The 19,270-nt window shown below is 40.4% G+C and overlaps 1 protein-coding gene across 4 annotated transcripts in view; it reads right to left on the bottom strand.

Moving 5' to 3' along the window:
- Nucleotides 1–15,101, bottom strand: part of LOC149441722 (scavenger receptor cysteine-rich domain-containing group B protein-like) — a 38,949-nt gene extending 23,848 nt beyond the window's left edge. For 3 of the 4 annotated variants that reach the window (XM_089656959.1, XM_089656962.1, XM_089656961.1), the window contains exon 1: nt 12,175–12,315. The gene's annotated coding sequence lies outside the window, so the exon portion shown is untranslated. Of the gene's footprint in view, nt 1–12,174; nt 12,316–15,063 lie in introns of those variants that run through there. The other variant, XM_089656960.1, reaches the window with a different exon arrangement.
- Between the last annotated feature and the right edge of the window lie 4,169 nt (nt 15,102–19,270).

Genomic DNA, 19,270 nt, shown 5'->3' with positions numbered 1-19,270 from the left:
TGGGGCAGGGTTCCAGTGTACCACACAGTGAATATAGGGTAAAAAAGTGCGCACTCACCAGAAGTGTGTCAAAAATACGCATGTGAAATTTTCCTGTTTCATCAGGTAGCGGTCATCTACTGCCAAGGTAAGGTCAGGATCATACACCTTCCAATCACAACTCAGGGTAGGTACTCCAAGAGTCTCAAACGTGTCTCAAACGTGTCACTATCTGGGATCCCTTTGAACAGGTTCTGCAAGTGGGGACTCTCAATGAAGAGAGCCCAATAAGGGACACCACATAGCGTGATACCGTAGACACTAAGTTTATTGTATCAAAGGGTAACACAACAATAAATGGTGGAGATAAAAATGAAGGTTAACACTGACCAGACCAGACAGTGGTCAGACGTCCGGATACTGTAGCCCCCCCCGACGCGTTTCGTGCAATGCACATTATCAAAGGGTGCTGGGCTTACCCTTTGATAAGCAAAGTATTGTTTGAAACTGGAACTTTTAAAACTTACTGGCAGGAAGGTTTTTACTGTAAAGGGACTCAAAGCATCTCTTCTGCAATAAATGCTTCTTCCCTGCCTGCTAGCAAGTTGTTTGCTCATTGAGATACATCTGCAACTCAGTGTAAAATTTTGGCGTGTCTTGGCCACTAGGGTGAATAAGTTCCCATTATGTCATCCTGGGTTGGCCAATCAAATTGGGCAGAAAGAAAACCACGTAAAGATATCTGTGGTGAGAAAGCAGCTTGTAGATGTCGTATGGCTGGGTGGGAGGTAAATGCAGTGGACTTTCTGTTTGGTGAGTGGTACCTCCTGATGAATGTGATGGAGGTTTAAATCTTGCCATGGCTGCGAAGCAAAGAATCATGGCCACAGCATGTGTACACAGCCATGTCCTTGGCAGCTTAAAGTGGTTGTAAACTTCATGAAATATGAACAAAGTATATCCCTCTACAGTTCGTACTTGTCTCAGTTAAGAACACTATGTGTCATTTCTGTCTGCTGCTTTGTTCCTCTGATATCAGCATGAATCACTTCTGACAAGTTTTCCTGACACCAAGAAAGAAATTGTGACTAGGGAGTGCACAGCCTGTGATTGACAGCCACAGCTCTGTTCCTGTGTGCTGTGTGAAGTAGGGTGTGTCCCTTCCCTCCAATCAGCTCTCAGAGCTCACTTCACTGAGCACTGCAATGTGTAATTTTAGTGCTTTGTTTTCTGACAGCTCAGACAAGCTTTATAAATTCCGGACTCATGAACAGATGAAGAGAAAAAGAAGACAGCAGATAAAAAACACAATTTATGTATGAGGATATGTTTAATCTCTGTGTATCACCTGAAGCCAGTCACTTCACTGGATATATGTAAGGGTTTACAACCACTTTATGGTGGAGCTGATGGGGGGTGTTAAAACACAATAATGTGTTTTTACAGCCTCTGAACTTCAATGTGTAAATGAAGCCAAAACAAGCAATGAACAGATGCAGCTGACTCCTAGCAAATAACTCCCATTATTTTTTAAAACTCCCATCAAAAAGGCTGAAGTGACCATTGTTTTAGGCTTGGGAGCTGAGAAAAAATGCCAGTTGCATACTGCATGAGAGCCTGATCAGTCACCATGCCAATAGAGAGAACTGCCAGCTTGTGCTTTTCTCTAATTGCCAGCAAAGCTGACACGTGTTAAATTGTTGAATTTTTAAATGTTACTAAACCTAGGACCCTGCCTTCACCATATTCAGTCTCCCACAGTAGATAGAACATGGAAATGCAATTATTTTAGTAAATATTAACTAAAATACCGTTTCTCATCGGCAGTTACAGCAGTCTTGTGTTTTTTATCAGTGTCCAGCCGAGCACTGGTTAAAGCTTGTAGGAGGAGTTTTCATTCTCCTCGCAATGTCCAATGAGACTGCATGACACCTGACCCTCTGTCTGGACAGTGCTGATTGGCCCTGTGCTGATCGCACCCTCCCAAAAAACCCCAAAAAAACAATCTAGCAATATACACCAAACTGAGCAAGTGTCCCCAAGGCTCTGTTCTATCAGTAGATGGATTGGGGACAGTAGAAGAAGGGAAGGATCAGAGAAGACAGGATCAAACATCCTTTTTACACAATACGGAGGATTAACCACTTAGGTTCAACAACAAGTATAACAAGCATGCTTTCCTACATAACCTTAAAACGATAAAGTGCAGCGCTTAACCAGGTGAAGAAGACAATGAATAGGTAATCACAGTGAGTGCTTAACCAAATAAAAAAGTCAATGTATAGGTATCCGCAGTAAATCACTGTATGGATGCGAATTCCCACGGCCTCCACTCTGTCAAAATAGTAGAAATGCGCACTCACCGGAAACGCATAGGATATGCGCATGTGTGATTATGCATCACAGGCAATGGGAACATCAGAGGTTAGGCAGCCAGGCATCTCCCTCATGGTGGGTCATCACAGACTCTTTGATAAGGTCCAGGGGTCCCCTTAAGGTCAGCCAGGTATTGTAAAGGAATCTCCTCTCAGGATGGCAAAAGTGTTTTCACTGTGGGAATGAAAGCTCCAAATAGGAGCCCCAGAAACAGATGCCAGAGATAGTGTAGTATGTCCAAAAATCAGTGCTTTATTGATAGAGATAACAGGGCAGTAACAGGGCAGTATGCATGTAAATAATATAATAATGACATAGATATGCAGCAGTACTGACCCTTAATAGTGATGACCGCCGGGCCTCCTCGTGGCTCCGGCGGTGGAATGACGTCACGCTCTGCACAGCTCCTCCTTAGGCCTTTCGTGCTACAGGCACATCATCAGAGGGGAGGCTGTACAGAAGCGTGACCGACGTCAGTGTTAAAAATAGGAGAAACGGCACATGCGCAGTTAACCGCGGCCATTTTCCCGAAGAAAGCGTGTACTGCGCATGCGCGAGCACGGCAGCGCCATTTTGCCGTGGATCCGCGATCGTACAAAAAGCAAGGGGGAGACACAGAAGTCTCATAGCACAGAATCCCAGTGCCGTTTGCTAACTATGCCGCAGACCCCAGGGACTCTATGTCAAACATTATTACCCTCATAGCAGTACCTGTGCGCATGATGTATGGGGTACAAAGATCCCCCTCAGTGATTGGCGTAAGGTTGCAATAACGGACCACGGCAAGATGAAGAACAACATAATGAATATAATAAATGATATCCCACAAAGACTTGGATAAAAGCAATGGAGGTAAAAACAAGGCATAAGATCTAGGCAGTAAGGGACATAATTAGTGATACACTACCCAATCAACCAGAGTGAATGTAATAATCATATACATTACAAATACTCATAATAAATATGTACAAAACAAAAAGGGAATAAAAAGAGATAAAAAGACCCTAAAAATAGCCCATAAAAAGCCATCATGATTATTCCTGCAACCGTCTTAATAATTGGGAAGTCAAACAGGGCAGAAGGAAAAATCATAATAATAATAAGACCAATAAATAATAATCAATTAAGCTGAATGAATGTCCGAATAAAATTAAAAGGTATTCAAACACATAGAGAAGAAGCACGCTAAGAGTGCAACTTAATACAGAGAATAGGATTATTCAGCAATATATGTCAGATAAAAGTAGGCTCAAAATATATAAAACAGAAATGGGAAAAAGACATAAACCAATCAACTGTTAGCAATGAAGCAGTTGACATCTACCTCAATGTTATGGCCTAAAGGGTGTAAAGTTTGGAGCTCAAACACCCATTTAGTCTCGGCTTGGGAAACCGCCCTGGTTTTGTTAATACCCCTCCAATGGTTTTTAATCACATCGATACCAATGAATTTCAGTGAAGATGGGTCACTATTATGGTGAAGGCGGTAATGGTTCGATAATGAGTGCTCCCTAAACCCCTTCTTAATGTTTGAGACGTGCTCACGTAGTCGATCTCGTAGACGTCTTGTTGTTCTGCCAATATATTGTTTGCGACAGGGACACTGCAACAAATACACTACAAATTTACTATAACAAGAGATAAAATGCTTAATGTTGTATGTTCTACCCGTGATAGATGATTGAAATGTGCTGACTCTCCTTTTTCTAGTATTGTCACACTTACAGATAATGCACTTGTTACAGGGATGAAACCCTTTCAAATCTTCAAACAGAGATGTATTTTGAGGAGGGTCAACAACATTTGGTGCAATCATATGCCTAACAGCCGTTGCCTTCCGAAATACAATTTCAGGTTTATCTGGTAAAATTGTTGTTAAAACTGGGTCCATTTTTAGAATGCCCCAATTATCATTCATTATTTTATTTATCTTCTTATATTGAGTTGAGAAGGATGTGATGAAGGGGCATACTTTCCTTTGATTACTCCTTGATTTATCCATCAGCATGGTGTTTCTATCCATCTGCGCTATTGTCCGTATAGTGTGATCAAGGGTTGCCCCATTATATCCCTTCTCTAAAAACCTATGCTTTAAAATGTCGGCCTGAATATGGTAAGTTTCATCCTCTGTACAATTACGCCTAATTCTCATCATCTGTCCTTTAGGGATATTGGACAGCCATTTAGGGTGATGACAACTCCCAAGAGGGATGAAACTATTACGATCTGTTGCTTTAAAGAATGACTTAGTAATGACTCTACCCATGTGATTAACAAGTGTCAAATCTAAAAAATTAATTTCTTCATGACTATAGGCATATGAGAGCTTAATATTAAGGCTATTATAATTCAGTGTATTAAAAAATTTTTTAAGAGACTCCTCCTCCCCATTCCATAAAAGCAAGATATCGTCAATGTATCTTTTATAAAACAATAACTCAGGCCAATCTCTGGAGAAAATGAGGTCCTCCTCCCACCGGGCCATGAACAGGTTTGCCAGGCTGGGGGCAAACTTAGCCCCCATAGCCACACCTCTAATCTGCAAAAAATATTCTTTATTGAACCAGAAATAGTTCCTAAACATCGCGAATTCCAATAATTCTAAAATGAAATCCTTCTGGGTGGTATGTAGGGAGCTGTATTGTGTCAAGAAGAAATCAGCTGCCTCCATACCATCATTATGATTGATGTTCGAGTACAAAGAAGCAACATCGGCTGTTACTAAAAAGGTATCAGGTGAAGTGACAATGGTGCTAACCTCATTGAGAACCTGTTTAGTATCTCTTAGGTATGCCACAGTTTGCAAAACAAGTGGTTGAAGAAAAAAGTCCACATATTCGCCAATCCTAGAGCAAAGTGAGCCAATACCGCTTATTATTGGCCTCCCCGGTGGTTTTACGGGGTCTTTGTGGACCTTCGGCAGTATGTATAGGACTGGTAGTTTAGGTGCTGTTGGAACCAAGAAGGCTTTTTCCTTTTTATTCAAAATGCCTTTTTCATAACCTTTGTTGATGATCATTTTAAGAGACCGTTTGAATTCAATCTTGGGATCCTTAAGTAAACGGACATAAGTAGTGTTGTCACTCAGAATATGGTTGACTTCACTAATGTAGTCCTCCTTGTTGAGAACAACCACACCGCCACCTTTGTCAGCTGGCCTGATCACCAGATTGTTCCTTTCTAGTAATAGTTTGATAGCTTTAGAGTCACCTGATCTATCAAAAGATCTCTTATCTGGTAATAATGTTAACTCTTTCAAGACTTTATCCCTGAATAAATTCACGTATGTGTGGGTTTGCGGAGGAGGGTTATAAGTGGATGCATTGTGTAAGTTGGAATGAGTATATCTATCAGTTGGGGCATCCTTAGTGATAGGATTAGTGGTGAAATACCTTTTCAAGGATAATTGCCGTGCAAACTTATGTATGTCCATGTAGGTTTCAAATTTGTTCAGTTTTTTGGATGGGGCATATTTCAATCCTTTATCCAGTAAGTGAAGCTCTTTCTCTGTAAGGTTAGTCCCACTAAGGTTAAAAATACCCTGTGCCTTTACACCCTCCTTTTCTTGGGTGTGTCCATTTGATCTCTTCCCTCCTCTAAAGGTACTTACCAGCAATCCAAACAGGACAATTTCCGGTCAAGGCCAAACAATCAAAATAACAATAAGAATAGTTATCAACCTCACAATAATTTTAGAGCACCACCTAATTCAGACTATTACTATAACCAGCAACAAAATTCGGATTATTATCAGCAAACCACGAATTATCAGCAAACTACAAATCATCCCCGGCAGCCTTTTTTAGGGGTAAGTACCACACGAAAAAGAAGGGACACCGGAGGGGAAAGAGAGGAGGGAAGAGATCAAATGGACACACCCAAGAAAAGGAGGGTGTAAAGGCACAGGGTATTTTTAACCTTAGTGGGACTAACCTTACAGAGAAAGAGCTTCACTTACTGGATAAAGGATTGAAATATGCCCCATCCAAAAAACTGAACAAATTTGAAACCTACATGGACATACATAAGTTTGCACGGCAATTATCCTTGAAAAGGTATTTCACCACTAATCCTATCACTAAGGATGCCCCAACTGATAGATATACTCATTCCAACTTACACAATGCATCCACTTATAACCCTCCTCCGCAAACCCACACATACGTGAATTTATTCAGGGATAAAGTCTTGAAAGAGTTAACATTATTACCAGATAAGAGATCTTTTGATAGATCAGGTGACTCTAAAGCTATCAAACTATTACTAGAAAGGAACAATCTGGTGATCAGGCCAGCTGACAAAGGTGGCGGTGTGGTTGTTCTCAACAAGGAGGACTACATTAGTGAAGTCAACCATATTCTGAGTGACAACACTACTTATGTCCGTTTACTTAAGGATCCCAAGATTGAATTCAAACGGTCTCTTAAAATGATCATCAACAAAGGTTATGAAAAAGGCATTTTGAATAAAAAGGAAAAAGCCTTCTTGGTTCCAACAGCACCTAAACTACCAGTCCTATACATACTGCCGAAGGTCCACAAAGACCCCGTAAAACCACCGGGGAGGCCAATAATAAGCGGTATTGGCTCACTTTGCTCTAGGATTGGCGAATATGTGGACTTTTTTCTTCAACCACTTGTTTTGCAAACTGCGGCATACCTAAGAGATACTAAACAGGTTCTCAATGAGGTTAGCACCATTGTCACTTCACCTGATACCTTTTTAGTAACAGCCGATGTTGCTTCTTTGTACTCGAACATCAATCATAATGATGGTATGGAGGCAGCTGATTTCTTCTTGACACAATACAGCTCCCTACATACCACCCAGAAGGATTTCATTTTAGAATTATTGGAATTCGCGATGTTTAGGAACTATTTCTGGTTCAATAAAGAATATTTTTTGCAGATTAGAGGTCTGGCTATGGGGGCTAAGTTTGCCCCCAGCCTGGCAAACCTGTTCATGGCCCGGTGGGAGGAGGACCTCATTTTCTCCAGAGATTGGCCTGAGTTATTGTTTTATAAAAGATACATTGACGATATCTTGCTTTTATGGAATGGGGAGGAGGAGTCTCTTAAAAAATTTTTTAATACACTGAATTATAATAGCCTTAATATTAAGCTCTCATATGCCTATAGTCATGAAGAAATTAATTTTTTAGATTTGACACTTGTTAATCACATGGGTAGAGTCATTACTAAGTCATTCTTTAAAGCAACAGATCGTAATAGTTTCATCCCTCTTGGGAGTTGTCATCACCCTAAATGGCTGTCCAATATCCCTAAAGGACAGATGATGAGAATTAGGCGTAATTGTACAGAGGATGAAACTTACCATATTCAGGCCGACATTTTAAAGCATAGGTTTTTAGAGAAGGGATATAATGGGGCAACCCTTGATCACACTATACGGACAATAGCGCAGATGGATAGAAACACCATGCTGATGGATAAATCAAGGAGTAATCAAAGGAAAGTATGCCCCTTCATCACATCCTTCTCAACTCAATATAAGAAGATAAATAAAATAATGAATGATAATTGGGGCATTCTAAAAATGGACCCAGTTTTAACAACAATTTTACCAGATAAACCTGAAATTGTATTTCGGAAGGCAACGGCTGTTAGGCATATGATTGCACCAAATGTTGTTGACCCTCCTCAAAATACATCTCTGTTTGAAGATTTGAAAGGGTTTCATCCCTGTAACAAGTGCATTATCTGTAAGTGTGACAATACTAGAAAAAGGAGAGTCAGCACATTTCAATCATCTATCACGGGTAGAACATACAACATTAAGCATTTTATCTCTTGTTATAGTAAATTTGTAGTGTATTTGTTGCAGTGTCCCTGTCGCAAACAATATATTGGCAGAACAACAAGACGTCTACGAGATCGACTACGTGAGCACGTCTCAAACATTAAGAAGAGGTTTAGGGAGCACTCATTATCGAACCATTACCGCCTTCACCATAATAGTGACCCATCTTCACTGAAATTCATTGGTATCGATGTGATTAAAAACCATTGGAGGGGTATTAACAAAACCAGGGCGGTTTCCCAAGCCGAGACTAAATGGGTGTTTGAGCTCCAAACTTTACACCCTTTAGGCCATAACATTGAGGTAGATGTCAACTGCTTCATTGCTAACAGTTGATTGGTTTATGTCTTTTTCCCATTTCTGTTTTATATATTTTGAGCCTACTTTTATCTGACATATATTGCTGAATAATCCTATTCTCTGTATTAAGTTGCACTCTTAGCGTGCTTCTTCTCTATGTGTTTGAATACCTTTTAATTTTATTCGGACATTCATTCAGCTTAATTGATTATTATTTATTGGTCTTATTATTATTATGATTTTTCCTTCTGCCCTGTTTGACTTCCCAATTATTAAGACGGTTGCAGGAATAATCATGATGGCTTTTTATGGGCTATTTTTAGGGTCTTTTTATCTCTTTTTATTCCCTTTTTGTTTTGTACATATTTATTATGAGTATTTGTAATGTATATGATTATTACATTCACTCTGGTTGATTGGGTAGTGTATCACTAATTATGTCCCTTACTGCCTAGATCTTATGCCTTGTTTTTACCTCCATTGCTTTTATCCAAGTCTTTGTGGGATATCATTTATTATATTCATTATGTTGTTCTTCATCTTGCCGTGGTCCGTTATTGCAACCTTACGCCAATCACTGAGGGGGATCTTTGTACCCCATACATCATGCGCACAGGTACTGCTATTTTAATTGCACTGTCACTGTTAATGAGGGTAATAATGTTTGACATAGAGTCCCTGGGGTCTGCGGCATAGTTAGCAAACGGCACTGGGATTCTGTGCTATGAGACTTCTGTGTCTCCCCCTTGCTTTTTGTACGATTGCGGATCCATGGCAAAATGGCGCTGCCGTGCTCGCGCATGCGCAGTACACGCTTTCTTCGGGAAAATGGCCGCGGTTAACTGCGCATGTGCCGTTTCTCCTATTTTTAACACTGACGTCGGTCACGCTTCTGTACAGCCTCCCCTCTGATGATGTGCCTGTAGCACGAAAGGCCTAAGGAGGAGCTGTGCAGAGCGTGACGTCATTCCACCGCCGGAGCCACGAGGAGGCCCGGCGGTCATCACTATTAAGGGTCAGTACTGCTGCATATCTATGTCATTATTATATGATTTACATGCATACTGCCCTGTTACTGCCCTGTTATCTCTATCAATAAAGCACTGATTTTTGGACATACTACACTATCTCTGGCATCTGTTTCTGGGGCTCCTATTTGGAGCTTTCATTCCCACAGTGAAAACACTTTTGCCATCCTGAGAGGAGATTCCTTTACAATACCTGGCTGACCTTAAGGGGACCCCTGGACCTTATCAAAGAGTCTGTGATGACCCACCATGAGGGAGATGCCTGGCTGCCTAACCTCTGATGTTCCCATTGCCTGTGATGCATAATCACACATGCGCATATCCTATGCGTTTCCGGTGAGTGCGCATTTCTACTATTTTGACAGAGTGGAGGCCGTGGGAATTCGCATCCATACAGTGATTTACTGCGGATACCTATACATTGACTTTTTTATTTGGTTAAGCACTCACTGTGATTACCTATTCATTGTCTTCTTCACCTGGTTAAGCGCTGCACTTTATCGTTTTAAGGTTATATTGATATATTTCTGAGGTACTGTGGTTACCTATAGTGTTCTAGCTGCTGACATTGTTAGAGAGCGCTCACGATCTTTTCATACCATGCTTTCCTACATATACAGATTGATTTTACTGTTGTGGGCTTAGTAGCATTAACTTTGGAGGAAAACTTCAATGGCATTCTATATACGGGATTAGGTAAAGAGATTCTATATATGAGTAACTCAGAATAGATTGATTTCACACAAGGCTTAGAGAAATACTGGCAGAAATTCTGCTTGTTTCATATAATGGCCTTCACACATTGTGTTTCTATTTTTCCCTAGAAACCAATGGTTCCTAATAGCTTTTTTCCACTACAGCTGGGACATCTGGTTTGTTCTTAGAAGGTCATGCTCTACTGCAGACATCATGAGTTCTGGGAAAACCATGAATGCAGTACAACTTGAATGTGGCTGTTTACCAGCAATGAAAAAAATATTAGTTCAATACCTGCCGCTTAGCTTGGTCCTACTTATTGAAAGTATAGAATGTAGTTTTTCACTGGCTGAATTAAAAATAAAAATGTCTAACATGCTGCTTTTCACCTGTTTGTGAGATGTAAGTCAGAAAGACGTGTGGACACTGAGGACCCTGCCCAGATAATGACAGTGCTCCATCCCAGCAGAATACAAAAGGCCAGGGTACGAGGGAAGCTGGCACCAGTGGCGGATTGATGGGCAGCAAATCAGCAGTAAAAACAAAGGACAATGAGTTGCAAATTTTCAAGAGGCCAATTTTTACAAGATCATCTCAAACTACCGGCAAGACCACTGACCCAGAGCAAGCTTCCGACAATAGTTGCTGATTAGCTGCCTTGCTTTCCTTACCAGCCTTTGACTCAGATGAGGAGATGCATATTGACATCTTGACTTTTTTTTCTTTTGTGAATGGACTTTATGTTTGTCCAGAAAGTTATTCTTCATGCTCTGTTCATAATTAGGATTAACCACTTGAGCTCCAGAGGACAATTTTGAGGAAAAAAAAACAATATTTTGGACTTTTTGCTACAAAACATGTCCAGTAAAAAAAAAAAGCAAAAATTAAATTTAGTCATAAATTTCTGCCAAAATGCATTCTGCGACATGTCTTTGCTAAAAAAAAAAAACAATACGTGTAAATTAATTGGTTTACATGAAAGTTATAGCGTTTACAAATGGCGGGAAAGATACTGGGATTTTTAGGGTTTTTTTTATACTAATAATGGTGGAGATCAGCGAATTATGGCGGAGATCAGTGACTTTTGGCAGCGACTAGCGACTTATGGCGGGACTGCGGCGGACATTCTGACATTGGGGGGTACTGACTTGGGGTCACTGACATCCCCAAAAACACTAATACAGTGATCAGTGCAAAAAACAAAAAACACTGACACTGTACTAATGGCACTGGGGAGGAAGGGGTTAACTTTATTTTGTAGGGAAGGGTTATCTGTGTGAGGGGGAGTGTTTTACTAGGGGGCGGGGGGTGTGCTGCACGGGACACCGCTGATCGAGAGAGAGAAACTCTTCTTTCTCGATCAGCTCATCCTCGAGCTGTCAGTTGTGCTGTCTGTCACTGTTTGCCGCCGATCGCCAGGAAACAGCCGGTAAGGACCGGCTGTGACCCGGCGACTGACATCCGCGGCGGTGATCAGCGGGACAGATAGGGTGGCGGCGTGCCTCGCGCGCCCCCTATCTGTTTACAAAACACACATTTTAAAACGTGGTTTTGCCTGCCCGTGCCGCCCTGCCGCCGTATTTCTACAGTGGCAGGGCGGCAAGTGGTTAAAGCCTTTTAAATCCAATACCAAGAATACAATATGTATTGCAGCATAGCAATTGGGCAGCACAGTGGCTAAATGGTTAGCACTTCCACCTGGAATTACTAGGGTCGTTGGTTCGAATCTCGACCACAGCACCACCTGCCTGAAGTTTGCATGTTCTGCTTGTGTGGGTTTCCTCTGGGTACTCCAGTTTCCTTCCACACTCCAAAGATATGCTGGTAGGTTAATTGGATCCTGTCTAAATTGGCCCTAGTATGTCTAAGTAAGTTAGGGACCTTAGATTGTATACCCCTTGAGGGTTAGGGACTGATGTGAATGCACGATACATACAGAAAAGCACTGCTTAAATTGACGACACTATATAAGTACCTGAAATAAATAAATTAGATGTGGTGGCTGCACTAGTTTTCTTTTTTTGGCTTTCTTCCCTCTGTTTTCCTCTGGTGATCTGGTCAGTAACACACCTCCTGTATTAGTACGGGGGGGGGGGGGAGACAAAAGAGAGCAGCCACAGTCTGTGGGTGAGAGTAGTGTTAGATGTACTAGCAGATTTAAATACATTACAAATTGAAGCCAAACTCCAGCTAATACTTTATAAGCAGTTACAGCAAACAGTTTTTTTTCTTTATGCGATAAAGGTTTCACATGAGCACCCCTATCAGTAGAAATGAGTCGCCTAATCTCTGTAACTGATACATTTGCGGGACAGCTTGTTCTTTTGAACAACAGACTTACTGGCTGGATCACCAGATAAAAATAGAAGAAAGAAAGCCTAAAAAAGAAAATGAATGCAACCATCACATCTCAAAAATGGCAAGCTGCAATATAATAAGTGTTTGGTTTTGGGTTTACTACTAGAAACAATTAAGTACTGTCCGTGATACTTTTTTTATTTGCACTAACATACAAATTTGAGGACAAGCTTTCGGAGAGTGTCCCCTTCTTCAAGGTCCAAGCAGTACTGCTTGGACCTTGAAGAAGGGGACACTCCCTGAAAGCTTGTCCTCAAATTTGTATGTTAGTGCAAATAAAAAAAGTATCACGGACAGTACTCAATTGTTTCTGTCGCAAATGCACTAATACGGCTACAATCACCTCAAGCAAAAGGGTTTACTACAAAGATTTGTTTCAAGTTAAATTGACACTAGTGGCCTAACTTTCACATCCAAAAAATATTAGGGTGGGAAACTACCATAAAAAGATGCTTCTGGTTCTGAGTAACACTTTGTGTGTGTAGTGGAAGAGAGGGTGGTTATCATTACGGATGAGCAAATCTGGGGAAAACTTTGAAAATCCAAACCTTTCACCAACCTCATTTAAGTCTCTTTTGTTTGTGGAGCTAATAACCAAATTGTTGCCAGACAAAAGGCAGGTGAAGCTATGAACTTCCCCTGGGGACATGCCTAATGTACTAATGCCAAAATGTAAAAAAAATATATCCTACAGCTGGGAGAATGCCCTTTTAAATGCAGCTTCAAATTTGACATAAAAAATACACTATGCCCTGGTTCACACGAATGATATCACTGGAAGACAGCCGCTCAGGGCAATATTTGGCAGCTATGAAGGAGGCCTTTGCCAGAAGCAGCCATCTGCAGGTACTAGGATATGCACCATTACACATAATTAGGGCTCATTCAAATGAGCTTTTTATCTTGTCCTCCATGCAGGGCTGCTGGCAGTTGCATGGTCATCTACCTCGAAGCAACATGCAGGCAGCCCACAGAAGCGGGTGCATTGACAGCGCTGGCACAGACGCAATCACATGTCAAAATCTGACATGTGGGCAGGAGCGGCTGTACAGATCCGAAAGCAGAGGCTCTGATTTCAGATCCGTACACCTGCTTGTGCCCGCATCCACTTTTATGAGCTGCCTGCATGCAGCTCCGAGGTGAATGCATACGCCTCTGCCAGTGGCTCTGCAGGATGGGCTAAATGTATATGGTGATTTATCTCTACTCCCCTCAACATAAAAAATAAATAAACTTCAGTTTTAGGTCTCATGTACTCTGCAGCTGATAAACTCACGTTCAGGAGCTTGTCTGCATTTTTTTCAGCAGCCCCTGAACTCTCCCTAATGTTTTCCTATGTGTCCATGTACACATCGTCGTTTACAGTCGTTCACAGGCAGTTGAGTTTACAGTTTTGAACGCACCAAACTTGCGTTCAGGAGTAGATTTATCAGCATTTCAAACGCCAAATGCTTGTAAACGTGTGTAAACGTGGCTAACGCATTTATAAGCATTTGCGTTTATAAGCGTTTTTTAACTGTTCCATATCCAAATGCTGTCCAGAGCTTTTCTTCATCATCAGAAATGCATGCAAAGCATTTTCCATGTATTCAAATGGACCTAGTACATCATTGCAGTCAGTTCTAGGTTTTGCGTGAAGGAAAAAATGGTAGAACGTGCCGCATTATGCTCATGATGGGATCCATAGTGAATACAACCAGAAAAGACAGGTAATCTCAGCACATACTACTCTCTCTGCTTCTGCTCTCTCTATTTCTCTCAAAATGTCTGAAATAGTTAATTTTTTACTGTTTTTCAGTGCATTCTGGGCATTTTGGAAGGTCTCCTGATGTTATCTTTAAAAAATGCTTCTAAACGCAAACGTACATAAATGCACATAAACGAGGTATACAAACGAGGCTAAACAGGCGGTTTTTAACCTGTTTTCAGCAGTCAGTTTCCATCATTCAGAAGTGTTTTCCAAACGTCCCGTGTACATGGAGCCTAAGTCTGATCTTTACAAAGAATCTTACCACTGAAATATTGTTCCCTTGAATGAAGGGCACATGACCAGGTTTGCATCCAGTCAAGCTAATGTCACTATATAAAAATCTGCAAAGTGTATTTTCTGAAGTCTAGTTCCCTGATAGGGTCATGTAACATTCTGGGCACCAATACTTGCTGCAAGCATTTCTAAAGTCTAAATAAAATGTAATAGGTGTTTTCAGATTATTTTATAAACATATTTAATGTACTTTCTTCATAGGTTGTTACATTATGTACATTTCTTGGGATAGATCAGACCTAATAAATACTGTATATAATATAGTGTAAAACGCAATTACATTTATTAGGCATTTTATCAATTTATATTCAATAAATATAATAACACTATACAGCATAAAGTATGCACATATGCAAAAACAAAATCTGAGTATACTAATTCATTAATATATTAATATATAAGAATCAAAATAACAAAACATTTCTAATCTGAGTCAGGTTCAGGAAAACAGGAGACGTGTACCTTTACTGTTCCATTCTTCCATCTGCATTGTATGATGTTTTCTGCACATACAGTATATATTCATTTCCATAGACATTTAAATATCAGTTACGCACAATTTATCTTTGTATCTGTTTTAGTTTTCTAAACACATTTATGTGCAATTCAAATAATCTAGGATGTAGGTTATTTACAATCGATTTAGTGCATCTGAGTAAGCAAGAGAATTCTTAACTCCTTGATAGTAGAGGTGCAGTCCTTGGTGTTAAACTAAATCCGGCCATAGATGGATCGAAAGTTGACTGGTTCAGCAGGAACCAGCTGAATTTCTGATCTATTTATGGGCAGGCTAGTTGTACTAAAGTCGATCTATCAATCGATCTTTTGATCACTGTCAGGGGCTATAGCCGCCAGCAGTCATCACTGTATATTGCTGGTGGGGAAGAACACAATAGCACTGTGGGAGGAATTCCCTCATCAACGCTGACTATGTTGATGGGGGAATCAAGCAATTTTCTTTCCTTCAACCCATAGTTGAAGGAAAGAAATTGCTTAATGTATGGACTGCCTGATACAGACATTGAATGACATTTATCAATTAAGCTGTACGGGCAAGCAGATACAGTCCAATAGGAAAACTCAATGAACTACCACAGCGCTCAACAGTGCAGTGGTAGTTCATTGAGAACTACAGGCTGACAACCACAAAGGCTGTTGGGACTTGTAGTCCATTCATTCACAGTACTCTGTGAATGAATGATGCAGCTGTGTGGGCGAAACTGACAGCTAGTATGGACAACTTTTCCCCATACTGCTGTCACTGGGAGGTGGGGGATAGGTCAGCGGCTGCAGCCGTGGGAACATGTTCCTCCCTAAAAATGGTTGGAACATGCAACATGTTTCCAAAGGTGAACTTATCCTTTAAGCCGGCCATACATGGACTGAAATTTGGCCAAGTCAGCAGGGACCGGACGAATTTTGATCCATGTATGGCCAGGGAGGTTGTACAAAAGTTGATCTACTGACTGACTTCTGTCCTGTCGGATTTCTCCCCATAGCTGATAGTTCTGATCTGTGTGTTCTGACGGTGAGGAAGTCTCCCCGCTATCAAAGTACAAAGACACAGAGGGGAGGATTCCCCCATCCACCTCAAATGTGTGGATGGGGGAATCAAGTCATTTTTTTTTTTCACTAAACCTGTTGGTTGAATGAAAACAAATGACTCATCTGTGGGCTGCCTTAGTAGTCTAGTGGGATAATTACAATGGTGATCCCCACTTGTTTAGCACATTCATTCTGTTGCCAGATGGTGGTGATTTAATAGAAGGTTAAACATTTTAACCTCAGAAATGCCCTTTAAATTGATACCAATGGAATTACTGGTAATTGTTATTGCTGATAGATCTAGTGTGAGCAAAAACAATTTCCTAAAATCTATGGTGGCATGACAAAAAAAATATACTTATTATAATATTTTATGTCCTGTCATCCTGTGTGATAATTATCATGCTAGTCTTTTGTATTCAGGTGGGATAACATAAGAATGAGTCTTAGATGGCTAGTCAAATAAAAAATAGCTATATTACCCAAAAAGGAAAAGACTCAACTTCTTCTTCTTCTTTGGTACATATTAAAGTGTAACTTTAGTTAGAAATTGAGTCCTGCTAGATCACTTCAGGCTGGCCCCTTCTCCATTTATAGCTATGCAAAGCATGAAAAATAAGTGCCTATACTGTTTAAAAGCAAGTAATACACTGTCCCTCCCTACTCTGCACATGCTCAGTTGCTCTCTGTTCTCGGCACTGTACCTATAATCAGTCACTAGAGGATGATCAGCTGACAGCCTATAGATTTACTGTTATTGAGGGGTAAGTCAACAACAGGAATGACAAAGACTGTGACTGGACAGATTAGGGAGAGAGAAAAAAAAATCAGGACAGGTGACAGGTGAAACTTTGCTGCCAAGGAGACACAAAAAGCTAAACTCACAAGAATAGTATTTGATGTCATTTTCCAATATTCTCTACTATCTCTCTCATCAGCATCAACTTGTAAACTTCAGCACCGTAAAAGCTTCTGTCAGCCTTCCTCTCCAGCTGAGCCAAGGGGGAGAGGTTACAATAAGGAAGTGACTGCTCTGGGCTTCAATGAAAAGATGGCCTTTGGCTAGAAAAAACAGAAGCAATGCTGGAGGCAATATACAGCACAATCTAATTTTGGTATCATATTAACCACTTCCCATCCGGCCCATGTGCATAAACAGCCGGATGGGAGCAGTGCAGGAGCTCGTGGACATTTATAAATGGACCCTGCATACACTGCCTGTGCGCGCTCCGATTGCTGTACAGGACCTCTGTGTGAGGTTCTAATTCATGTGATCACTGAGTGGCCAATCAGTGATCAAATGAATAGTAGTAAACAAGATGTCACTTCCTGACATCATTGCTTACTACTTGTGAAATCTGTGAATGATCACAGAGGTCACATGGTACAAGGCTATTCACAACAGCCTTGTAGCATGTGACAAGCTGTGAACCAATCACAGCTCGCACAGTATTTCTCAATGGCTGCAAGAATGCAGCTAGAGAGAAGGAGAAATGATTGTTTTTACAGCATTTATGGGTGTAAAAGCAATCAGTGTAAAAAAAGAAAAAAAAATCTTCATCACCCCCCACAAGTAGTACAGTGTCACTATAGTGACACTGTACTGCTAGGGTTACTGTATGTTAAAAAATAAATAAATAATAATATAAAAAATAAAATAAAAATGTAAAAAAAATGTTTTGAAAAATTATAATTTTTGGTTATAAACTAATTTGGGTTATTTTTTTTTTTTTTACTAAAAAGATAGATGAATACATTTTGGCCAAGATTTATGAAGAAATATTATTTATTTGCAAAATTTTATAAGAAAAACACTATTTTTTTCAAAATGATTGGACTTTTTCATTTATATAGCAAAAAAATACAAATCCCAGTGCTGAATAAATACAACCAAAATAAAGTTTAATCTGTCTCAAAAAAATGCTAAAAATATTCATATGGGTACAGTGTTGCATGACCGCGCAATTGTCAAAGTGTGATAGCACTAAAAGCTGAAAATTGGCCTGGACAGAAAGGGGGTGAAAGTGTCCGGACTTAAAGTGGTTAATGTGCAAAGTATTTTCTTTTGTTAAACAGTTATGGGTAAAGTTCAGCTTTAATAGTGAACATGAGCCATGATGTTCAAGCACACACTGTTTTATCTGTAAAAGTTAATAAAACTGAAACTGAAAATCTATGGTGTCAGTTTCTGGTTAGAAACCCTGAAGAATGTTCCTATTTTGATGATCAATGCCATGATTTGAACCTTCTTTCTAGCAGTGACAGAGAGAAAAGGACTGTAGGCAGAGAATAAACTATGGATTTCCCCATGAAAAGTGCTATAAAATAAGTGATAGCTAAGTAATTATAAAGGCATGTCAATGAAAAAAAAAATGTGTGTGACGTTAGGATATAAACTTCAGTGGACTAGAGACAAATGCACAGTACATAAAACAATATTCTCTGTACAGCTCTATGAGTGCGTCAAACAAACATCCAAGAGCCCCAGGTAATTTAATAATAAAATTGATTCAGAGCAGAATAGAGCCAACATGTTTCAAGGGCCAAACACCCCCCCCCCTTCATCAGGGCTCAAGAATTTGGACTTTTTGTGCTTTAAGCGGTACTAAACCCATAACCAAAAGTGTGATATATTGCAGCTTAGGCTGGTTTAGGCCAGTGTTATTGAATGCAGCAAAGGGCTTCTCCAAATAAAATATAATTTCAGGGCTCATGTATATGGCTGTAGAAAGTAAATCAGCATTTTGTGCCCATTGAGATGCAACAAATAATACAACATTAGCGGCTTCATGTGAGTAACTGCTGCCTCTCGCATTTACACGAGCATGCAGGGGTTACATGCCTATAGCCATGCACAACATTTTCTGCAATGTTTCTCAATGGACAAAAAACAGCTGTGGCTCCCAAGCATTTCTGCAAAAAGCATAATGCTGGGTCAATGATGTCATGGGGGGGGTCACCTGGTGACATCACTGGGTTGCTCTGTCCCTTGGCTTTTTTAAAACCTGTCAGATCGTGGGGGTCTTTGTCAGGAGCGGAGCTTTTTTTTTTTATTCTTCTTTGGGTCAGTGGTGGTGATGTTCATTGTGATTGACGTTGGGTCTACTTCTGGGGACAATTAAAA

The sequence above is a fragment of the Staurois parvus genome, unplaced genomic scaffold (genome assembly GCF_062004578.1).
Source record: "Staurois parvus isolate SC_StPar_1 unplaced genomic scaffold, SC_StPar_1.0 ptg000953l, whole genome shotgun sequence".
NCBI classification, from domain to species: Eukaryota; Metazoa; Chordata; class Amphibia; order Anura; family Ranidae; genus Staurois; species Staurois parvus.
Note: the sequence above shows the minus strand (reverse complement) of the source record. Positions and strands in the feature narration are given on the sequence as shown.